Source organism: Toxorhynchites rutilus, chromosome 1 (genome assembly GCF_029784135.1).
Source record: "Toxorhynchites rutilus septentrionalis strain SRP chromosome 1, ASM2978413v1, whole genome shotgun sequence".
In the NCBI taxonomy this organism is placed as follows: domain Eukaryota; kingdom Metazoa; phylum Arthropoda; class Insecta; order Diptera; family Culicidae; genus Toxorhynchites; species Toxorhynchites rutilus.
The window spans coordinates 191,470,944-191,496,028 of record NC_073744.1 but is presented as its reverse complement, the minus strand read 5'-3'; the positions used below and the strand labels follow the sequence as shown (position 1 = coordinate 191,496,028).

At 37.7% G+C, this 25,085-nt stretch overlaps 1 protein-coding gene across 1 annotated transcript in view; it reads left to right on the top strand.

Moving 5' to 3' along the window:
* Positions 1–25,085, top strand: part of LOC129762057 (transcription factor E3-like) — a 72,891-nt gene that overhangs the window by 29,827 nt on the left and 17,979 nt on the right. Inside the window, exon 2 of the mRNA XM_055760039.1 lies at positions 11,310–11,360. The gene's annotated coding sequence lies outside the window, so the exon portion shown is untranslated. The remainder of the gene's footprint in view (positions 1–11,309; positions 11,361–25,085) is intronic.

The following is a 25,085-nucleotide window of genomic DNA, read 5'->3' as shown; positions in this document are numbered from 1 at the left end:
TGTAGGTGATATCTTTACCTGCGAGTTTGAATCCCCTAATCCCCGGCATGAATAACAACCTTAAATCGATTTCCTGACAATGATGGAGTCAAAAGCCGGCAAGCTCAGCACCACCGACAGCTTTCTCGATTCGTTATGCATGCCGCAAGTCGTGTGTCGGTGGCATATTCACAATAGGGTGGGCCCTCTGTTGAGGTTCATTTTCTTGAATCATACCAAAGGTAGCCATAAGCATTAACGTTTAGCTCTATTGTAGCACTAATTTAGCATGCCAGTACATCTGGTTTTTTTGATGCCTAATGTCAACATTATTAGTGCAATGAAAATAAGCATTAATAATAGCTTTATATGAGCATTTAGTGCTACCAAATGAAGCTTACAAGCATTATAATAAAACATGTGAAAATAAGCATTAATGAAACAATTTTTTTTTCGGCGTTGAATCTCACTTACTCAAATCTTATAAGTCTAAGTTCTCTAGTATAATCATATCAAGTGAATTCACATTAACCCATCAATTCTCTGATAGATGACTTCTTACAAAGAAAACAGGATTTATTGCTATGGAATACGCAGTTGCGAAGGGTATTTATGAATCAGAAATCCTCATGAAACTTTTCGAGTATCCATTTAATTCTGTGTTTATATCATCAAATAAATACAAGTAAAGCTATCGGATGCATTTTAAGGGAGTGTTCTAATCTAGAAATTAAAAAAAAAACGATTCATTTTTCCTTCTTATTTATGTAATTTAGGCATTCAAGAATATACTCTAGAATAGACTTATCGAAAATCCTATTATTTACCGAGTTGAAGCCTTTTTAGTGATGCGGCATCTAATCTGATACGGCCATGACAATGAACTTCAAACGAGTTTTTCTCGAAACTAGTTTTTTTAAACTGGCGTACACGATATCTCAAGTTCTACTGAACCGATTCATGTCGATTTTATATGAATACAATCTGCATGCATCTCTCTATGAACCTCTAAAAATAGTATTTTTTTAAACTTTACTATTTTTAGACAAACTGGAAACGTAAGAAAAATCGTTTCAAACCATATTCTGTTTTTCAAACGGCCACCATTTGGTCAAAAAAGATGTTTTTGACTTGTCCGAGGTTCATGCGATAGCGACATGATCATGGTAGAAAACATGATCATGGTTTGTCCACTTTTGAATGCTCTAATTCAGCATACCTTTGTCAAATCAGGTATTCGAATGTTTCAAAACATGTAAATAAAATTGTCTTTTTCATGATTAACAGTAGTTTTATAGTACATTTTTACAGATTCACATGTTTTAAAGGATTATAAAATCCACCTTCTATTGATGTCAATGCGCCCCTTATTTGAGCCAACTTTTAATCAATCACCAGATGAATATTTGGCACGTATTCAGCCTTTTTCTGGATTATAACACTTACAAATTTTGTAAACATCATGTTTGCAACCATTTGTATCAGATTTACATTGCTCAACCGTTAAATTAACGCATTTCGATGACCTCAATTCTGATCATGAAATTGTTCAACCACTTGGCGCGCTGCAGTTTGTTTGTGGTGTCCTCCGCGCATAGCAGAAATAAAGTTTCTCTGTGTTGAGTGTGTTGAGGTGAACACTTTTAAAATGCCCCATAAAAGGAAATATTCTGAAGCAAGCCTAAATTATGAGTGGATCAATATGATGACAGTAAACTCAAACAATGATAAATGCAAAATATACTTAAAAATTCGAACTTTTTCATTCAAAAATAGTGATTTCTAAAACCGGACAAACCATGATCATGTTTTGGACAAACCATGATCAAAGGTGGTGAAACCATGATCATAATTTCACTTTGAGGAAAATCGTTAAAATACATAAAAATTTGAATAATTTCAGCGCCTTATGGTAGTATTAGCAACTAGAGACTTGGGGCTTTCCAACAAACCCAAACTCGTATCGATTATATGGGATTTTCATGAAGAAAAATCGATTTGCATTTACTAGTTGCGTAAAAACACCCTGAATCGGATAAACCAAGATCATTTACCCTAATGTTCAACTCATCCGGTCCATCAGACTGCAGTACTTGCACTTCTTCAACGGAGCACTCCTTGTTTCGATGTACATCGGTTTGTACTGACCTGAGACAGAAGCGCAATAGATCTGTTATCAACGAGCTTGCATTCCTCAATCATCTTTGTGTGTTTGTCAACCTTCTCATGAAGGGAATGCAGAAGTCCAAGAAGACCCATATCGATTTGTGATTCATTTATTGATTCTGACGACGTACTTTCTGTTATTCTGCAGATTCTCGAGATGGCCCTGGGTTTGATTGTTGGATGTGCTTGAAAAGGTCAACTGCCGTTGAGACTTTTATCACTTTCATCATTGTGTCGTATTCTTCTGTATCGGAATTCATTTCCATAATCTTCAGTCCACGTAAATTGCATCATTTCTAACATTAAGAAATGAATGTCTTCACACTTAAAAATAGCAAAAAAAAAAAAAAACCAGGGGTTGTATCCGAGACACGACCGCTTAGGACGTAGGACTACGCAATCTTTTGACGTTCATTAAGGGTGCAAATCAGAAAACAAGTCACGTTTTTATGAAATAAAGTTAACGTTAATAACTATTTTTGCCGCGAACGGATTTTGGCGATTTACATACCAAACGAATCGGAAATTCCCTAAGATTTATGCAAAACCGAATCACTGAAAAGCTTCCCAAACATTTATTTTCTTGGTGAGCTGACAATAAACCTAGCTTGATGATTCCCCACACTATTGTGTAGCTCAGAAACTTAATGCAATGGCGTCAATTTGAAGCAATGATTGCAATGCCAGAAACATCAGAGAGTGAGTAATTTGATCGCGTCCTAAGCTAAATCCGAAACGAAGACATGTGATGACGCAAAACGAGGAAGAACAAGCGATATTCATTCCTTTGAATACAGAGCGATACTGAAAGTTTGCCTTCCTTCCTTGCTTGAGACTTTAAACTTCTTCAGTTCATTCGTCTCTAGCCTTCCAAAAGGCCCTTGGAAAACTTTACTTTATCCATAATATTACTCCTCCACCCCCATTACCTTGAGAAAGGCATTCGATCCCGCGCCGTCCAGCTCGCCCAGCAACGATGTTGTTGAGTCGATTTCCTCACGAAGAATGAAAGTTTGCCTCAGCGAGATCCACTGTTTATACTCTAGGCAAATAATCCCCTTCGTTCTTCTTCTTTTCCTTTGTTCACGGAGACTTTACATCTTACGGTTTCCCGTTCGTTGCTCGTTATTGACAGCTCTGTTCGGAAAAGCTTCCAATTTTCATCAATTTAAACCATATACAGACTATGAGATTGCAATGTATAGCATATCAATCATATCGTAGAAAATTTCCGTTAACTTTATTTCATAAAAACGTGACCGGTTTTCTTATTTGACACCCTTCATGTAAGACGTAGTCCTACGTCAAAAAATTTGTTCTTTTGATCTTGCACTGAAAAGCGCGAGACACTTTCAGGCCCGATTTGAAAGTGGGGTCTTTCTTGGATTTTTCGAGTAGCCGGTAGATTCAGATAACGGGGTAGTGAATATGCTAATTGATTTGTCATGTATCGAGGTTTACTCGTGACCACCGTCATGATTTCGTCATCATCAGTGGCTGCACGAACTTTTCGAACAACTTAATTTCCTTCAATTAATAAATATTAATAAATAAATAAAGTAATATTATTAAAATAATTAATAATTAATAAATAAATAAAGATTTTATACATCGGTTTGTTCCATTTGAATGTTATTTACTGCGAAAATATAATGGAACCTGTTTTTTTTATTTAGTTTTACATTATTCTTAGCGGCTAGTATTCCTTTCATTGTTTACGTTCCCAGTCTATTTCTAATCTTTGTTCTATTAAGATTGAATTGAGTTAAAAGTCGTTCTACCAATACTGAGGAATGTGAAAGAAATAATAAGTGGAAAATCGAATCTTTAATCGTATCTTTTGATTGTTGATTGGAGTCCTTTAAAGCTAACCCATGATGAAAAACGTAACATATCGCTGGGACGATTAGTTTCAGAGGAATTTTTTCGGTTACCTTTTCAGGTTTCTCACATTTACCTGTCCGATTGGTTTTCGATAGCAAGTACGTGTGATGGATGAAGGAATATATAGCCGATTCAGAATTCCGATTGATACCTCTCCCTAGTAACAACTAACCCTTCCATGATGAACGCTAGGGAACCACGCTATAGAGGCGACCTTTCTGGCCTTCGGGCGACGGTTATCATACTAACATTCCTTCCCTTTCCCTGGTGACCGTAAGGACGTGGCCGGCGTCGTAATTGACAATTGAAAGCTCGAATCACCGAAAAATGCACAACGACAATGGTTTGCTAGTCCCAAGCGTCATTCTGTGTGTTATTTGTGCAATTTGGTCGGTTCAGGTTAATCACGGAGAGCAACTATGAAGTGTACAGTCTACCCAAGCTCAAGCTCGAGCTTTATACATGCGTGGACCGGAGCATGGATGTCAGGTGATTTTTTTCAGATATCTTCACATGGTACGAGAAAAAATGTCTTCAAATGTATTCACAATGATATTAAAGGAAATTATAATTGAGGGGCTTAGAATGAAAGGAGTGTAAGTGATTTGATCGATTTCTCTACATCGACTCTCTCTCTCTTTTGGCCATAACTTGGATGCAAATACATTCCCAGCTGTATTTGACAATGTGGAACTGAACCGAAAAACAATCGCCGTGTGTGCGTAGGTCGATGCTAGCCAGTACTGATTAACACTTTCTACGCCCCGTCACCCAGATATGGGTGACACTTTCCTCGCTCGAATTGAGTAGGATTTTTAGAAGGTATTTAATAGAATAGGCACCAAAATGTAACTATAGGATATGAAGAAAAATAATAAAATCATAACCAAAATATTATACTGTTTATACTATACTTTTTATTAGTTTATAGTACGGATGGTTTGTACTGCAGTTTTTTGCAAAACCCCTATACTATGACTTTGGCATGTGTTATTGTCATCCGAATTGATCTTCAATTGAAAACAAACATTGCTAGATCATGTAAAAGTTATCTATAAACTAAGTTTGATCTTCATTTAATAATTTAATCGCAAGTTGACTCTGCAAGAAACTCAAAAACGTCGCGTTGGGCGTCGAACGTGTTAAACAGACGGCCGATAGCTGGCCAACAGAATAATTGAGGGGCTTAGAATGTAAGGGGTGTAAGTGACTTGATCGATTTCCCTTCATCAACTTTTTCTTCAGTTAATAACTCAACTGCAAAAACGTTACAATTTGAGTTTGCTATAGAATCCGATAGATGAGGCTCTGACCTGTCTTCCGCATTGTCAAATACAGCTGGGAATGTATTTGCAGCTAAGTTATGACCAAAAGAGAGAGTCGATGTAGGGAAATCGTTGAAATCTCTTACACCCCTTTCATTCTAAGCCCCTCAATTTAAATGCAATCGGGAAGCCTATCAAACTTTTTTTATCGGCCCAAACTGCATCGGTGTAGTGTGCGCATATGCATATCGCTCCATACTGATTAAGTCGTCCGTCCTATCTATCGGCCGACAAAAGTCTGCAATGTGCGGGGACTCTAAGTCCCTCAATTGATGTACAGTACAATGTACAAAATATATTGCGCAACAGCGAACTAAATTTGATGAGTTTAGAATCATTTCTATGAAATCATGAAAATTTCAGAAATAATTATCATTAATTGACTAGCGAAACCGTTGATTGAGTGAATATCGTCCCAATTCTTTCACAAAAACGGAACTATGATAATTGTTCTATTAACGGGTGTTAAATAAAAAATGAGAATTTTTTCAATACCTTTGAGTAACTCAAACAAAGAGCGTAAAATTTTCTTTCTCCAAGAAAATTGCTCTTTGGGCTCCCTAGAAACAGTAGGCGTGTTTGGTTTTGCTAGTTTGAATTTAGTCAAAGCAAAGATGGCGTCGAAACAGCACGTGCTCCGCGAACGTATTGTACGGTTCTACGAAACGCATTTCCAGCAAGGAAAAAAGTTCACGGTGGCACATTTTAAAGAAGAAAATGTACCTGTCAGTACGGTATATCGTATCCTGGGTTCCCTGAACGTAGAGCGGAAGGTCGGAAGTGGTCGTCCGGTGACGATAATGACGAAGCAGAGGAAGTCATCGTTAAAGAAGCTGTTTGACAACAAGGACGCAACCAGCCTGCGTGACGCCGGTTGGAAATATGGCTGCTACCACGCATTGATCCATCGGACCCTCAAGATGGAAGGAATCGTCTGCAGGAAGAAGACAAGGTCGCCGAAGTACACGGAGGAGCAGATTGAGACGGTTAAATCACAGTGTCGGTGGATGACCAAAAAATACCGCGGGACGTCTTTCGTTCTGGACGGCGAAAGCTATTTTCCGCTGTCCAAAACGCATATTCCAGGAAATGATAATTACTACTCCAGCGACAAGTCATCCACACCGCCTGAAGTGAAATACAAGTTCTAGCACAAGTTTGAAAAAAAGGTTATGTTGTACATCGCCATTTCCGACCGGGGCATTCCAAAGCCTTGGTTTAAGCCGAGCGGTCTGGCAATCAACCAACAAATCTATCGAGAAGAGTGCCTCGATAAAATCCTGCTGCCGTTCCTGAACGAGCATCACGCGGATGGGAAGTACGTCTTCTGGCCGGACAAGGCGTCTTCCCATTACGCCAAGAAGACGTTGGCGTATCTTGAGGAGAAAAAGATACCGTTCGTGCCGGAAGATCGTAACCCAACAAACTTGCCCCAGTGCCGCCCGATAGAGAGATTTCTTTGGCTCACTCAGTGCCCTAGTGTATAAAAACAATTGGAGGGCCAAGGACACGAAGCAACGAAGCAACAAGAATCTGGAACTGTATCCGGAAAATGGACGTAAGTGCCGTACAACGTTCGTGTGAGAGCATCGCGACAAAGTTGCGTCGAACAGCAGACCACGGCCCTTACTCAAACATTCACTGACATTTTTTGAAGAAAATGCTTTATGTTATTAATAAAAAATACTGAAATCGATGAAAAAAAAAATTTTATTTGTGATTGAAAAAATGCTCATTTTTTATTTAACACCCGTTAAGGTGGGCTGCACGAAAATTCAAATAGCCAAACAATTAAATGGAAGAATCTCATTTGCCAAACAATTTTTATAAATCCATCTGTGTATTTCATGGTTTAAGCTCAAAGCATATCCATAAAACTAGTTATTGAAACGATATGTTACCGAAGAACTTTCGATTTAAGAAGTAGTCGTGAAAAAAGCGATTGAAGGACACCGAGACAAAGGTCTTGCTTCTTTTGATGATATTTTCGGCCAATAGTAGGAATTTCGTGGAAATTAAATCAAAAAATTGTTTGAAACTCAGAGATGTTTTCTCGATTAACGCTTGAAAAAAGGTTCACAAACCAAAATTGGCCCACCCTGCTGCTGCATACTCACCCGTATTACAGTGTGCGAAAGAGGCTCGCCGAGGCACAATTTTGGGGCCCGGCCAATAGTTTCCGCGGCGCTCTGCGGAAAAGTTTTCCACTACTCAACCAACCAGTACCAACCACTCAAGACACTTACTTCGGAGCACTCTAATGAGAACATTCCGGCGCTGGAACACCTGTGCGCTTCATTAGCGCACGGGTGTGAGTGTAATAATACCGAAAAGGAAATGTGACGATGCCGTGATCGTGTGTCCCTCGAGACTCGGGGGTAGACCGAACTTCGCTGCTAGGAGTAAGAAACCCCCCATTTGTCGGAGCAGCTTTCGGCAATGGGAAAAGTTTGCGCTTACCAAAGTATAAATAATCTAAGTTGATTATTACATCAAATATTTCAACCATACTTTGGGCATTAGTTACACTTGTACGATTCCGAATTCGTCGCGCAGCCAACCCCGCGCGCCTGTGAGGCCCGACACCGACGCCGGAATGGCCTCTTTTATGTCCACATTAAACTGTGCGTACGTGTGATGGATACGCGCTACCGGATGACATATGTTCGACTGCTATTGGACCGGATTCGTCACCGATGTACACACAGACTCACAGACAGGAAATTATGATTCCGACGGCGACAGTTTATGGGCTGCACGGCGTTCCGTGGGGTTTTTTTTTTTTTTTTTTTTTATTTAAATCGTTTATTTTTACAGGCTCAGTTACATAGGTTTAAAGGAGCCGAACTCCTTACTGTATTGTTACTAGTATATATACATTTTTCCTTAATTCTAATGTTAATAATATAGGAAACCGATTACTCGCGGTCAACTCGAGTTTAGAAGGGTGACATATTTTCTTCAGGAAAAGGAGGGGATATGAGGATATGTTGACATTGATCACACTCACACTCTCAATCACACTCTCAATCACACTCAATTCTTAAACCTATCTTATATCTAATATGTATTTACATTTCATCTTATTCTTAAGAAGGGATCCGATCTCTCACAAAGGAAAAGGAAAAGGAAAAACTAAGGGTATAAGGACAATCACACACGAAGATCGATAGCTTTAAGGAATACATATATTTGGGACATGTAATCAAGGTCTAACCGAGCCAACACGTCTCTCACCGGCACATTGGGCTGCCTTCCTCGGGCCCGAAGGGTGACTACTAAATTCGATCTGGCGACAAGATACAGCTCGCACGACCAAACAACGTGCTCGATGTCGTGGTAACCTTGGCCACAAACACAAAGATTGTTGTCGGCAAGATTAATACGAAAGAGTAGCGCATCTAACGAACAGTGATTGGACATGAGTCGGGAGAAGGTGCGAATAAAGTCCCGGCTCAAGTCCAGACTTTTGAACCATGGTTTGAGGCTAACCTTAGGGATAATCGAGTGGAGCCACCGGCCCAATTCATCTTCGTTCCATTTGCGTTGCCAGTTAACTATGGTATTTTTGCGGACTAAAGAATAAAATTCATTGAAGGCGATTTGACGCTGATAAATATCGCCTTCAATTGCACCTACCTTTGCTAATGAGTCAGCCCTCTCATTACCCAGAATTGAGCAATGTGAAGGGACCCAGACAAAGGTAATGACATAACAGCGTCTGGATAAAGCACTCAAAATTTCTCGTATTCTCTCAAGGAAGTACGGCGAGTGCTTTTCCGGCCTCACTGAACGGATAGCTTCGACAGAGCTAAGACTATCCGTTACAATGTAATAGTGTTCAACAGGTCGTGAGGCGACGCTGTCCAGCGCCCAGTGTATCGCTGCCAATTCAGCAATATACACTGAGCAAGGATTCTGAAGACTGTGTGAGGTGCTAAAAAATTCGTTGAACACTCCAAATCCTGTGGACTCATTCATAGAGGACCCATCAGTAAAGTACATATTATCACAATTGATATCCCCATACTTTGCATCGAAGATCGTTGGAACGATCCTCGATCGAAGATAATCTGATGTTCCATGGATATCCTGCTTCATGGACAGATCAAAATGCACAGAGGAATTGATGTAGTCAGGAAAACAAACACGGTTGGGAATATACGAAGAAGGATCAACCTGCATGGAGACGAATTCATGATATGAGCTCATGAATCCAGAATGAAAATTTAGCTCGATCAGCTGCTCAAAATTTCCGATCACCAATGGGTTCATAACCTTACACCGGATGAGGAACCGAAGAGATAATAAATTGAAGCGATCTTTTAGTGGGAGTAGGCCTGCCAAAACCTCGAGACTCATGGTATGCGTTGAGGGCATACATCCCAACGCGATACGGAGACAAAGATACTGAATTCGCTCGAGTTTAATGAGGTGTGTTTTGGCAGCTGATTGAAAACAGAAACTGCCATACTCCATCACTGAGAGAATAGTTGTTCGATACAACATTATAAGATCTTCGGGATGGGCTCCCCACCAGGTGCCGGTAATTGTACGGAGAAAGTTTATTCTTTGTTGACATTTTTTACTCAGATACCTAATATGGGCCCCCCAAGTACATTTAGAGTCGAACCAGACCCCAAGATACTTGAATGACATAGCATGAGTGATCGGTTTACCCAAAAGTTGAAGCTTTGGTTTTGCTGGTTTATGCTTCCTAGAAAAAACCACCATCTCTGTTTTCTCCGTGGAGAATTCGATCCCTAGCCCAATGGCCCAGGTTGAAAAATTGTTCAATTCCGTGGGGTTGATGGATGCGAAATTAGTCCCCCTCTCTAGGGGGGCGTTAATCTTCATTGATGGCTCCGGAAGCGATGGACCGTTGCTCGTGTGTTGCTCTGCCCGTTACACATGTTGTGGATGTCTGTGGAGTTGGAGTGGGAGTGACTAGGCTAGTTAATCTCAGAAATGCGAAATGTAGCGAAAGAGAAAAAGTCATTACAAGTAATCCTCATTGGCTTCTGGAATTGCTGATTCTTATTTCGACAACAAGGCAGTGCTCGTTGCCATGTGTGCGATGAGGCTTCTGGAGAACCTAATACGAACATATTTGCTGTTTTGGGCTGTGACATGTACGAGGGTCACTATTTATATTTCGGGAGTAGGAACAAAAACAAATAGTTAAGTTGCGAATATATTTTTATTGTTTTTCAAAGTACTCGTCACGATGATCGATACACTTTTGCATGCGCTTAAACCAATTTTCAAAGCATTTATTCCAATCGACACGAGCCTTTTTTTTTTGAGCGATTGTCAAATTATGTGGGATCCAACGTGAACATAATTTTCGCACAACTAAGTGTTCATGTAAAATCGCATATATGCTGGTGGAACTAATGCTTAGGGATGCCTCAATCTAACAACAGGTTACATGACGATCTTGCTTAATCATTTCGTGCACAGCATCGATGTTTTCTGGCACTACAGTCGATTTTGGACGACCTTCACGAAACTCGTCGGACAGCGAACTACGACCACGATTGAATTCACTATACCAGCGATACACAGTGGTTTTTGATGGAGCTTCATCGCCAAAAGTCAAATTAAGTTGATTGACGCACTCTTGTTGTGATAATCCACGTCGAAAGTCGTATAAAATCATCGCACGAAAATGTTCACGATTCAGTTCAATTTTTTTGCCGAGACCAAACTTTCAACTAAATATAAAATAAACAAATAGCGTCCGTATGACAAAATGTTCTGAGTACGTATATCGTCAAAAATGTCAAACTTTACGATGGAACCGTCAGATGAACTCACATGGCATCAGTGTTGCCAATTCCCGAAATATAAATAGCGACCCTCGTATTAATTCCGTTGCTATTTGAGTTCGTCTCTTTTTTATGTATTTTGTTTAGCAAAATAATGATAATATTCTTTCTCTCCCATCCACAGCGACCGGTGTGTACCACTGAGGTTTAACAGAACCTTATTCTATTGGAAAAGGTAAGTTTGCACGTCACCTAATTTTAAAGCTTTTTTATTTCATCGATTTATTGAAACATTAAAAACCCTGTAATGAAAAATAGTTTGTCGAGGAAAATTGTGAGGAACTTCGACACTCAGATCGCCTTAGTAATCTACGAAAATTATAATTCAAGTTTGACTAGTTGGATGGCCTCGGTGTTCTTCAGACCATGGTACAGGGCGGACTCGATTATATACAATTTTTGACTTTTTTTCACTGTATATAATCGAGTCAAAAAAAAATGTTTTATTCATTTTTTTGGCATGTATTTTTTGTTTTTGAATATAAAAGAGGAATTTCATTTTTGTTTCATCCCCTTAAAGTCGAAAACATCTTTCTCATATGAAAAAAATAATTTTATAATGATTCTCTCAGAAGGTGATAGACGATCATATTTGATGAAAAAAAATGCTTCTACACGTATGTTCGAATTCAACAATGACACATGACAATGACATGATTTATAGAACTTTTTTTTTTGTTTCGGACTGTTTCCTCAAACTAGCACTACATTAAAAAGTACGCTACGGAAGACGATTCTGTTGCTTTCATTTGATAAATGGGAAAATTAGGTACCGGATTTAGCAGTGGAACATCTGAATTAGTGAATTTTCATAACATTTTGGAAGTGAAAAACATGAAAGTTAATAATTTTTAATGTATCATTATTGATTTTATCCTAAAAAATTATATCAAACTAGATAGTATCTATCAATTAAATTGAAGCTCTCTAACCGCTCTATATCTTGTTCTTTGGCACCCAACATCTATCTTTCTTAATTTGGCTGCAATATCGATATAAACAATTCCTGGTGAAAATTCAAGCAAAATCTTTAAAAATCACGATTTTTACTCCTCTGTACATGTAATAGCCACTTAAATTTCACCTTAACGTCGAAAGGTTACATCTCTTCTTGAAATTAATCATATTTGAAATATATATTTTCTTTAAACTGTATATAATCGTGTCCAAAATTGTACAGGGTTTTCCATTTCGGGCTTCCGAAAGTATAGGGCCCTGCGTTGACAACCGTTTGACATAGCTGTCAACCAAAGCGTCATATCGTTAGTTGAATGTCTGCCATTTTACAATATGGATCGTTTTATCATCGCACAACGTGTTAATTTTGTTAAATTATACTATAAAAATGATGAAAAACGGCAAATGTTTTTCGAGCATTACGGACGGATTTTGATCGTCATGGACTCATGCACTACATTAGGACGAGCACACAATCGCTAATGTAGTGCGTAAATTCGAACAAACTGGATCCGTAGCGGATATTGTGAAACATGTGCATCATCGTAATGTGCGTTCGGCCGAAAATATTGCTACTGTTGCTGCCAGTGTGGAGGATGACCCGAATGTTTCGATTCCACGGCGTGCTCAGCAATTGGGCTTGTCAAACACATCATTGTGGCGAATTTGGCATTTGGACTTGCACCTACATCCATATAAAGTCCAACTGGTACAAAAATTAAAGCGTGGTGACCATGGAATGCGTCGGGCATACGTCGATTGGGTGAACGAACAACAGTAGCAAAATGCTGAATTTTCGCATCAAATTTTTTTCAGCGATGTGGCACATTTCGAGCTCGGTGACTATGTGAACACCCAAAATTTCCGTATATGGGGCTCAGAAAATCCAAACGTGATTGTTGAGAGGCCATTGCATCCGCCAAAAGTCACTGTTTGGTGCGCATTATGGTCTGGTGGAGTCATCGGGCCGTATTTCTTTGAAAATGAAGACGGCGAGACGGTAACTGTGAATGGTGAGCGCTATGGCCGCATGTTAACCGATTTTTTTTGCCACAAATTGAAGATATGGATACGGATGACATGTGGTTTCAGCAGGACGGCGCCACGTGCCCTACAACACGACCGAACATGGCCATATTGCGAACGAAATTTGAGGGACGCATAATTTCGCGTTTTGGTGATGCCAATTGGCCGTCCAGATCATGCGATTTGAACCCGCTAGACTTTTTTTTTGTGGGGTTATGCGAAAGACCGTGTCTTTGCCAGCTCTCCGCAAACTCTTGAACATTTGAAAGACATTCGTGAAGTTATGACCGAGATACCGCCCCATATGTGCCGAAAAGTCATCGAAAATTACCTGTTCCGGATCAAGGTGTGCGAGGAAGCCCTAGGTGGACATTTGAATGATGTTGTATTTCACACATAATGGCATAAACCAAACTTTAATTTGAATAAAAGTTTCATCGAAATTCGAATTCTAAGTTTGTTTTATTTCAATTTACTTTCGGAATTTAAAGTTGGAAAACCCTGTATATAATCGAATCACATATGAGGGGCTTAGAATGCAAGGGGAGTAAGTGACATGATCGATTTCTCTTCATCGGCTTTCTCTTTTGATCATAACTTAACTGCAAACACATTCCTAGCTTATTTGACAATGTGGACGATATGTCAGAACCTCAATTATCGGTTTCTATAGCAAAATCGAATTGGAACGAAATCGATCAAGTCACTTATATAATCAAGTCTGTATATAATCAAGTCCGATCTGTACTGGTCGATTCGTCGGACCATCCCGCATCCCTGGCCATAATTTCAAAAACCATTTTTCATTTATGCTGTTAGCGCAAATATAAGAAATATAAAAAAATTGTTATGTAAATATTAGCATTTCGCTAGTCTTTCTCCACCGTACTAAATATTGGTGTATTTCACGAGAAAAAGTGGTAAACTCATATGTCAAGCCAAATCGTAGTTTGGCAGTCCAATATTGGCTCGAAACTAAACCAACAAGAGAAATTTGTCGGTTTTGTATTGGCTGTCTTATTGATCCACGGTACAATATGAGGCAATATGAGGGATAATTAAATGACACTTTCCAAAAATTATAAGATTTATTTGAAATGTAAATAACAACACAATTTAAGATTCATAATATAACGTTTCATTTCACATTTTCCATACAAACGGATTTCGTGAAACAACGCTTATGTTGCCTTTAAAAAATAAGCTTCAAAACCCCTGCAAAAATGTTTGAATGATTCAGGATGAACCGTAATCGATGAGGTACGATGAGGCAGAGTTTATTTGGATTGGTAAACAAAATATGGTGTCGTCATTGTTTACATTCAATATGAAGTGTATATGGATGAAACAAAACAATGTTAAAAAAAGTTGATGGGTCTGGGCCTGGGGGCACGGACGGGATCTTGAGATAGGACTGTGATTGTGTGTAGTAATTGCATTTGAATCGAGTTTTACATTGTTCAATTTTTTTTTCTTTTGATACATTGGATGGAGCCCCTGAAAAATATACGTGAGTATACCCTTCGGAACTTCTAAATCAGCAGCCAGTTAAATTCATTAATTGCATTGCATTTTACATAAGCGAACAACATAATCGATATAATGACATCCTGGACCACAATTACATAAATTGTTAGTAGTAAGACCTACACGATAAAACGTGAAATGAGCACGAATTGATTGGACAGCAACTTGTACTTCAATCTAATAAGTCTCTATCAACGTTTAATCTTATGGGCCAGGCTCTCGTCAAATCTTTGGGGAGAATAGAGTGAAACCATCCAATATCAAGATTATTCCTAGATCATCCCCCCATTGATTCCATTGATTCCATTGAACTAACGCCGAATTGTAGGCAAAAAGATTGCTCGTTGCATTGTGGGGGAAAACGTGTGGCTAGTATAATCGAAATAACATGCCCATTTTAAATGTCTAATTGTTAGCTTTTTCCTCCAGTGAATTACTGTGCATGCCTTAAGCAAAAAAAAATGCTGGATAAATTTCCTATCTAATGGTATACAACACAACATATGTCGCAATAATGATTTTGAGTAATATGCGTTTGAAAACTCTTAATGAATCGTTACATTTTTCGTAGAGTTACCCCCCTATATAGAAATCAAAGACATAGTCCTATGTCAAAAAACTAACGGTTTCATGATTTTATGAGACAAATTGTTCATGAAATCTTGTAACTGATTGTTTTTTAATAGACGACAATTGTATTATGACTTACTTCCATCATTTAAGTCGCGAAAAGATCTAAACAACATCTGTATTCTTAGTCCTCGGGAATAGCAGCATTTTCAATGAAATGCTGGTTAATTGTACACTATTTTTCTCAAATCACATACACCGACACTGTGAGCCTTGAAAATATAATTACATCATCGCGGAAATAACGGAAATTTGTTTGTTTCTATAAAGGTGAGAAAGTGAAAATAACACAAAAAATATCACTTTTATTCCGTTTTTTCCGACATCATTTCACAAATATCCACTGCACACTATCACATTATACTTATATTCAGTGGAAGCTCAAAAAAAATCATTTTTTATTGACGAAAAACTTGCTGAAAATAGCGTTTTCACATAGACATGGAAGGCAATTGAATGTAAACAAGAATACTGATGTCAGGATATGAAAAGTAGCTATGGTAGTGCATGCTATCTCGCACACTAAGCTCGTAAACTATACCATCTGCTCCACCTAATTGTCCTGCTCATGGAACCGTAATATAAAAAGCGTATTAAAATAACAAACTTCAATACTTTCAATATTTTAGCGTTATATTTTGGTTTATGCAATATAATTATTCGTCTAGGGGCAATGAGGTATCGAGGTGGAGCAGAAGTTGAGTATATATGTATTGGCAAGCAAAATATCGTGTCGTAATTACTTAATTTCAATTTGTAATGTATATGGAAGAAACAACACAAGTTGAAAGTACTCACGGTTACATGATAATTTGAGCCAAAATTCTCATGAAATCATTCAGCTGTTTGTTTTTTAACAGATGACAATTGTATCGTGGCTTATTTCGATTATTTATGTGGTAAAAAGGTTCAGAGAGCAATGGTATGCTTAGTTCTCGAAAGCAGTAACATTTTCGGTGAAATTTCGATTAATTGGCGATTATTCTCTCACATCATAAACACCGACAGTGAGAGCCTTCGAAGCATCAACTTCTTAACATTAAAGTGATTAAACTTCGTTTGTTTCTATGAACGTGGGGGAGTGAAAATGGCACATGGAAATATCACTTTTATCCGTCTTTATCGACGTGATTTGGCAAATATTCACTGCACGCTATCACATCAACCTCATATTCAGCGGGAACTGTAAAAAATGTACGTTTTTAATTGATAAATAACTTCCTGAAAATAGCATTTTCACATGGATGCGGTGGGCAATCAAAGATAAACACAACGACTGACGTCACTGTTTGAGAAATAGTTATGGCAGCGCATGCTATGTCGCTCAAAACTCTACCATCTTCATTACCTTTTTTCCAGTAGTATTCTGAAAAAATATCAAAGTCTCAAGGAAAAATGGATCTTGTTTTCGTAATTATTGATTGTATTTGTTTTTTTTATAGTTTCCATGGTTTCGGGACCAAGGGCGCTATATCTTTTATATTTTTTCTTTTATATTTCTTTACGATATTTAAAAGTTAACCGATGATCAGTTAAATAAAATTTTTCTCTATTTCCATAAATGACTTCTTTCAATGAAGAAGAAGCTTTCAATACAACAACATCAAAAATATAGCGCCCTTGGTCCCGATACCATGTAAACTACAAAAAACAAATACTATCAATAATTACGAAAACTTTGAAACAAATGAAACACAAATTTCTGCATAACACGAGAACTAATCAAGCAAACGAATCCAAATTTGGAATGTGGAGGTTTTAGGATGCCATAAATGTTTCTATCGTGGTTAGACACTCTTCAACCCTCTCTTAGGGGGGGCTGTCATACAAATGAAAAAACAAGTTTCTGCATAACTCGAAAACTCAATCAATGAACAGTTCTGCGATTGGACTCATGAACTTGCGCTTAGTAAGATAACGTGAATGTTTGAACATAACAAGAACAAATTTTGGGTGGGACGAAGTTTGCCGGGTCTGCTAGTAGAGTATAAAATTATATATAAACGAATCATATATAATAGAGTCCAATATGTTTTTTCGGGAATCTCGTTTCGTTATTGTGATTTTAGTTGAAAATCAATTTTGCTCTCATTTGTGTTCGCACCTGCGGCCTACGTTTTGCAAGAAAAGAGCTTACAAACATTTGTTTACAAATGGTGTTAGGTCTTTTTATATTGTTGCTCCAGAATTGGACTGTCCTTGTACCCTAATTTATGGACACTTGCTGTATTTGCCAGTACATAGAGTGTTCAGACATCTACTGCTCGGAATCTGAATCATGCGTAGAAACTTGATTCGAATTCCGAACACTACTTAAATAATAATTTAATTGAAAATTTTTGCTTAAAAGATTCCATCCATTTATAGCAGATTCATATAATATCTACCAATAAACATTCAAACAGCAAACAAAATAGCTAAAACAACAACACCAATCCTAAAAAATGTCAGGACTTTCATTATTCAATTATTTATAACATTAAAGTTTAGTAAAATAACATTTAAAAATGATGCGTTTGTAATTTGAGACAAAACGGTACGGTATGGTGGTTATCTTCATTATTAAGGTTATTATAACTATACGAAACTTTGGAACTCTGCAATGATCCAAATACACGTCTTCGAATATTAGACATGAATCGCCACGTGGTTCAATCTAAAAGAAAGGAGCATTCCCAACAGCTAACGTATTTTCCTTTCAATTTTCATTCTCTGTAGCGAGACCACTTCCGCAATCATTATCGCCAATGAGAGACCAAAAAAACCCGTGTCCCAAATCATCCCCCAGCATCACAGAAAGGGAGGATTCACGCTCCATCAAGCACATCAACCCTCACACAAAAACCATTTTTTCATCTTCTCTACCCCACTCTCTCTCCTACTCTTCCCATCAAAGCATCAGCGCAAAGATAAAAGTGACTGCTTCTGCATTATCGAATTCCATCCAGCGGATGCTCGGCAGGAGCTGGGGATTGGCATTCCTCGTCCAAAGCCTCGCCTCCCGCCCCCTGAGCCCACCATTCACCGGAATCGAATGGAACATCATCAAGTAATCCCTTCATTTTGATCGATCGTTTTCGAGGGAGGGGAAAGGGTTGAGAGAAGGTGTGTGATGGGGGCGGTGGGCAATTCTTATTTTCGCGGAAAAAGGCCCCGAAAAAAAAACAGTGGAGCTGACTTTTGAAGTTCGGCTTTGGCGGGGGGAACTCTGTATGCAAAACCAATTTGAATAAGTCGCTTTCTGTGGTTTTAGCCCGATGAAAAATGTGACGCTATGCTTTCGAGCGAGAAGATAAAAACGAGACGAGATGGGTATTTCGTATCAGATTATCGCCAAAAAGCGTAGCGTAGCGTAGAAAAAAAGGCTGACTGAAAAAGCGTTTCCCCGTACATAACCACAAAATCGACTCATGGGGGAAAAAGGCGAATCCTCCATTTGTGGAGGGCAGGGCAGAGGGTTCTGCCGGGAACGGTAGCAACGAGAGAGTGGGGTGATTCGACTCCTGATAATGATTAATTCCCCGCTTCGTTAGTTGCCAGGAAAGGGCAGAGAGTCGGACAAAAGAATTATCAAGACCACAGAGTCATTTATCATGCAAATTTGCAGATGCCTTGCTCTCGGCAGCTGGCAGAATAACTGGGGGCGGTAAATGAGATAACAATGCGTACCACGCGGAGAGACAAAACCCGCTGATTATGACCATTAGCGATTAATTATTCCCCGGTCAGTGTCCACTCCAGATTCTTGCAGCTTCTTGCAGCATTGATTTTGAAATATTAAGATTGGAATAATGTCTCCGATAAATCCCGAACGTGATAATTTTGCGCAATCTATTTAAAAACCATAGACCCTTCCCGACTTGATAGACATAGTTTCCTTCGTCACAGTCGGCAGCATCCGCTCTGTACCGGAATCGGAAAAGAAAGTGGAAAATACTATCTTGATATTCCCTTTGCCAGATATTTGCATAAAATTGTTTAATCTATTTTGGGGTTACCGTTCAAACCGAACAGAGACGCCCAGCATCTTATCCTCATCCTGTACCCTCCTCCCATTGTATACGCAAGGAAACGGTTCAATTTCCTGCTAAAACCTTTCTCCGAGATTCCGAGCGAAGCATCATAGACTTTGTTATTCTATTTTATTAAATCCCGTTCCTAAACAACCTTCGCAAGTACCCTTGACTTCTTGATATTTAGGTGTACCGATCGAGAAAGAAGGGGGGAAAAATGTGGACATCGTCGAATCGGACCTCAAACAAAACACAATCCCCAAACCAACGGAAAAACACACCAATCGAGTCTCATTTTTCTACATTGGAAAGCTTCTCCGATCCTTTCGTTGGTTCGTTCGTTCGTTTGCTCTTCCTCCGGCATCCACTTGCTCGCTTCGTTGGAGAATGGCTTTGGCTTGTAATTTATGGTCCAGTTCGGGGGCTCTTTCGGCTTGATTAAATGGAGGAAGTCGAGCCGTTGTCATATTCCTTTTTTTTCTCAGACTCTGTCCCGAAAAGCTTGCTCCTCCGCCGACGCTGACACGGGTCTTTGGGTTTTTGGCACGGGTTCGCTACCGGTTCCTCAGACTGCGTTCGTTTCGGGCACTTTTCACGGTACACCGAGCCGACAGGATGTGCGTTCGTGTTGTGTGGGCGCGTGCGGGAGGGCGGCTAGTGGAGTGAAGTGGATTTTCAACCGGATGGCACTCTTAAGACGTTGGTTTTTTTTTCTCTGCCATGGCACGTGTGTTTGTGCTGTTGCTCTCGGTTCTAGAGAGCATCTTGATTCCTGATGGTACATGCTTCACTTTTCAATGTACGAGTTCACGTGTTGCATGTGAACTTTGGAAGTTGATCATAAACATGGTACGTTTTTACACACGGAGTATGTTCTATAATCAACGATTGTAAACTCTGTGGTCATCTCACGGATAATCGAGGGCTATATCGATATTCTATCCGAAAACCTGGAAAATTCGATTGGAAGATAATACCAACTTCCAGTGAGATCACTCAAAACATTCGCCGAATGAAACACAAGAATTCTTCCGATCGATCCCAGAGTCACGATTAGAACCCAATTAAACATCTCGGGCTCTCCTCGACAACAAGGTGGACAAAACAGGTGTGACTTGGCATCACAAAAATAAAACTTGGCCACAAGGTGGTGTTGGCAAGATCGACACGAAAAAGCAGCGATCATTGAACGTGATTTGACACTGATAAATGTTGCTTTCAACCGCACTCACATCTACTCGTGAATCAGCCCTTTCGTTAGTCGGAAAAGAACACAGCAATTCCAAATGAAATCGTCCTAAAAATGCAGATTTTTAAAACTTTTAATTTTGATTCAAACGAAAGTGTGTATTCCGTTTGGGTTGTAGGAAATATTAGTTTTCCGCAGCAATTGGGAATTGTTTGACTCAAGCGTAACTTTTGAAAAGGGCGTATCGATTTGACTAAGAGAAATCTTTGATTGAAAAGGGCGTAACGATTTGAGTAAGAGAAATCTTTGATAATTTATATCTCAAAAACTATGAGTCGCACCGAAATAGTGTCTTAGAAAGAGTTATAGAGTATTGATGGTTGAATATAAAAAAAATGTACGCTGAGAAAAAAAATAAGTACTCTTTTTCTTATTTACAAAGTAAAAATTCAATTTGCAATATCCAAAATACATATTTTTCAATATTTTTGTTAATTTTTTCATACAAAATAGAAGTCATGCAGAAAATTAAAAAAATAGGCCCAAGATGATAAAACTATTTTTGACGAACTTTGTGGAACATCGAATTCTTAGGAATTTTCGAAACTTCGAATTTTTGTATGTTAGCAATCATTCTGAGCCACAAATTATGAATTCTGATGTGATTTAAAACAAAAAAGGTTATTATCAATCTCCTTCTAAATGTAGCCATTCTCGAAATATTTAATAAAATATTTTTAATTTATTGTCTTTTTTTAGTAAATAATCCCTTTTAATATGTTTGTCATGGTTCATTTTTTGACCCAAGCGTAACTTTTGAAAAGGGCGTATCGATTTGAGTAAAAGAAATTTTTGGTAATTTCTATCTTAAAAAATATGAGTCGTACCGAAATAGTGTGTTAGAAAGAGTTATAGAGTATTGTTGGCTTAATTTGAAAAAAATATACACTGAGAAGAAAAATTAGTACTCTTTTTTTTATTTACAAAATAAAATTTTAATTTGCGATATCAAAAAATATGTAATTTTTTATATTTCGTTTAATTTTTTCATATAAAATAGAAGTCATGTAGAAAACTTAAAAAATGGGCCCAAGATGGTAAAACTATTTTTGACGAAATTTGTGGAACATCGAATTTTTAGGAATTTTCGAAACTTCGAATTTTTGTATGTTAGCAATCATTCTTTGCCACATATTATGAATTCTGATGTGATTTAAAACAAAAAAGGTTATGATCAATCTCCTTCTAAATGCCATCATTCTCGAGATATTTAAAAAATATTTTTAATTTATTGTCTTTTTTATAGTAAATAATCTCTTTTAATATGTTTGTCGTGTTATATCGTCATGTTCATGAAATTTTATGAATTTTCTTATAATTTTTTTTCATATTCAACCATCAATACTCTATAACTCTTTCTAAGGTACTATTTCGGTACGACTCATAGTTTTTGAGATATAAATTATCAAAGATTTCTCTTACTCAAATCGATATGCACTTTTCAAAAGTTACGCTTGAGTCAAAAAATTCCCAATTGCTGTGGAAAACTTATATTTCCTCTAACCCAAACGGAATACACACTTTCATTCGAATCAAAATACTCATGTTTTGTCATTTGTCGAATTCATTTGGAATTACTCAACAATGTTAAGGAAACCAGATATAGGTGATGACCAATGAGGTACATATAGAGGTGGAGCAGTAGGCGAAGTGTATCTGTATTGGCAAGCAAAATACCATGTCGTAATTATTTGCATTCAATATGGAATGTATACGGAAGAAACAAAACAATGTGGAAAGTACTCACGGTTGCATGATAATTTGAGCCAAAATTCTCATGAAATCATTCAACTGGTTGTTTTTTAACAGATGACAATTATATAGTGGCTTATTTCGATTATTCATGTGGTAAAAAGGTTCAGTAAGCAGTCGTATGCTTAGTTCTCGGAAGCAGTAACATTTCCGGTGAAATTTCGATTAATTGGCGATTATCGACTCACAACATACACACCGACACTGAGAGCCTTCGAAACATCAACTTCATAACGGTAAAATAATGAAGCTTCGTTTGTTTCTATGAACGTGGGGGAGTGAAAATGGCACATGAAAATATCACTTTTATCCGTCTTTATCGACGTGATTTCGCAAATATTCACTGCACGCTATCACATCAACCTCATATTCAGCGGGAACTGTAAAAAATGTACGTTTTTAATTGATAAATTACTTCCTGAAAATAGCATTTTTACATGGATGCGGTGGGCAATCAAAGATAAACACAACGACTGACGTCACTATTTGCGAAATAGTTATGGCAGCGCATGCTATGTCGCTCGAAACTCAACCATCTTCATTACCTTTATTCCAGAACATTGGGTGATGACATAACAACGTATTGATAAAGCACTCATTTTTTCTGTATCTTTTCGAATGTGTACGGCTGTTGCTTTTCCCGCTTTACTGAAAGGATAGGGTTGTGTCCGAGACACGACCGCATAGTTGACATAGGATTCCGTTAGGCTATCTGGTCCAAGCTGATTATGGATATGTTTGAAGAAAGACATCGTTAAACTGATTTGTTGGTTGAAAAATTAACTTATTAGGGCGAAAATGAACACAACCAAACCGGACAACTTAAACCGGACGATACGCTCTATAGCGGGAACACACATTGGTTTTTTTATTTATGAAAATTGACATAAACCATTTTAAATTTCAAGTCTTTTATAACACAACTGCTACCATATAGAGAAACTGGTACAAATTCGATACCCCATTTTGTTTTTTTGGTTCTTGGCCAATACTCGGAATTTCTTCATATTACATATTACAGCTTATGAAGGGAAAATCTTGATTTGGCTCGGAGCTTTGAGCATAAAAGTGAAACAACTCAAATTCGAGTACCCGAGATGCTTGGGTATAAATTTGGCACCCCATTTTCTTTCATTTTTTTAAATTAAGAGAATCGTTCTGAAATCACTGAAAAATGTATTTTTTGACATTGACTTTTTGACAAAAGAATCGTCCTGGAATCACTGAAAAATTGTAATTTTTTGACATTTTCATACAAAATAGAAGTGAAGTACACTATGTTACGTAAATTAACTCAACTTTGACGAATAAGCATGCAATTTTACAAAACAAAGAGGAACAAAAAACCAATTTTTTCAAGAAAAAGTGAACAAATTTCATCTCGATTTATTTCTAACTAAAAAAGTAAAGTAAAATTTTGCTGCATGGGCATGTAATACTTAGCATAGTGTATCATCAACACTATGTTTACATTGGGGTGCCAAATTACCCGCATACCGGATTCTCACTTTGGAATGAAATCTATGAAATTTGTGATTCAAATCTCGAAACACTTACTCGAATTCGTTGAAGAACATCAATTACTTGATCCAAATCAGCTTTAATATTTGAAATCGGCTCACTATTCGATTTTTAATGATTTTTCAAAAGACGCACATGAAATCAAAACAAACAAATTCTGTTAATTTCGCTGCAATATCGACATAACCAATTCCTGATGAAAATTCAATCAAAATCTTGAAAAATTGCGATTTTTAACCCACTGTACTTATAAAAGCCACTTGAATTTCACTTTAATTTTGAAAGTTTAATTTTTTTTCTTGAAATTATTCATACAATCACACAATCACAAAGAAATGTTCGAATAGTTTCACAGGAACATTTTCAGTTGATTTCAATATTCCGGACATATTCTTCAGGTTTGATTAAACGTTCGAAGATGTAATTTCGATACAATCATCTGAATCTTCCTGAGTATTCTCCATCTCAATAGAACTACTATCTTTAACGTTTTTCTTAGCTTTTTCAGCACTTTCCAGTATATCGGTATCTGGCATCAGATCACAGCAAATCATGTTTTGGTTCTTTTTGCACTATTTATTAAAAGACATTGAGCAATCGTATTGTACTGCAAGCTCACGACGCATTAATTATGCCAACGGAATATCACCATCATCATTGATGGAAAATCCGGCTTCCTGAAGCAATTTTAAATAGTCTCAGATTTAACGTTATTGATTTTAGAGGGTGAAAGTATTTCAATTACATCCAATACCGGTATATCTAAAGGGTCCTAGAGTGCAATAAAATACAGTAAGAATGGTGAATAACATGAAGGTTGAAACGGACAAATATCATTTCTTGCAATCATCGTTTAACTAATCGAACTAATTAATCGAAGATGGCGAAAGTGCTGATTCAGGTTCTTGATTATGTGGAAGTCCAACTGCTAAGCTACGGAAGTATAGATTTGTGGAAAAATTGTAAACTTATCGATTTGAGCTTTGGTCGGAGAGATTTTGGGTGCACTGTACAGTTATCAACGAACATGACCACCTTTGAGAAGAAATAGATATAAGTATGATACATTACCATTACACATAATTCCAAAATTTATATCTTTTTATTTTCTTTGGGAAATTTTTCGTCAAGTTACATGATCCATTCCTCAAAAAGCATTAGGGCCATCCAGACCTTGGTGTTGCTCTCGTATATAACTGGTAATGACTTCCTCTTATTGAAACAT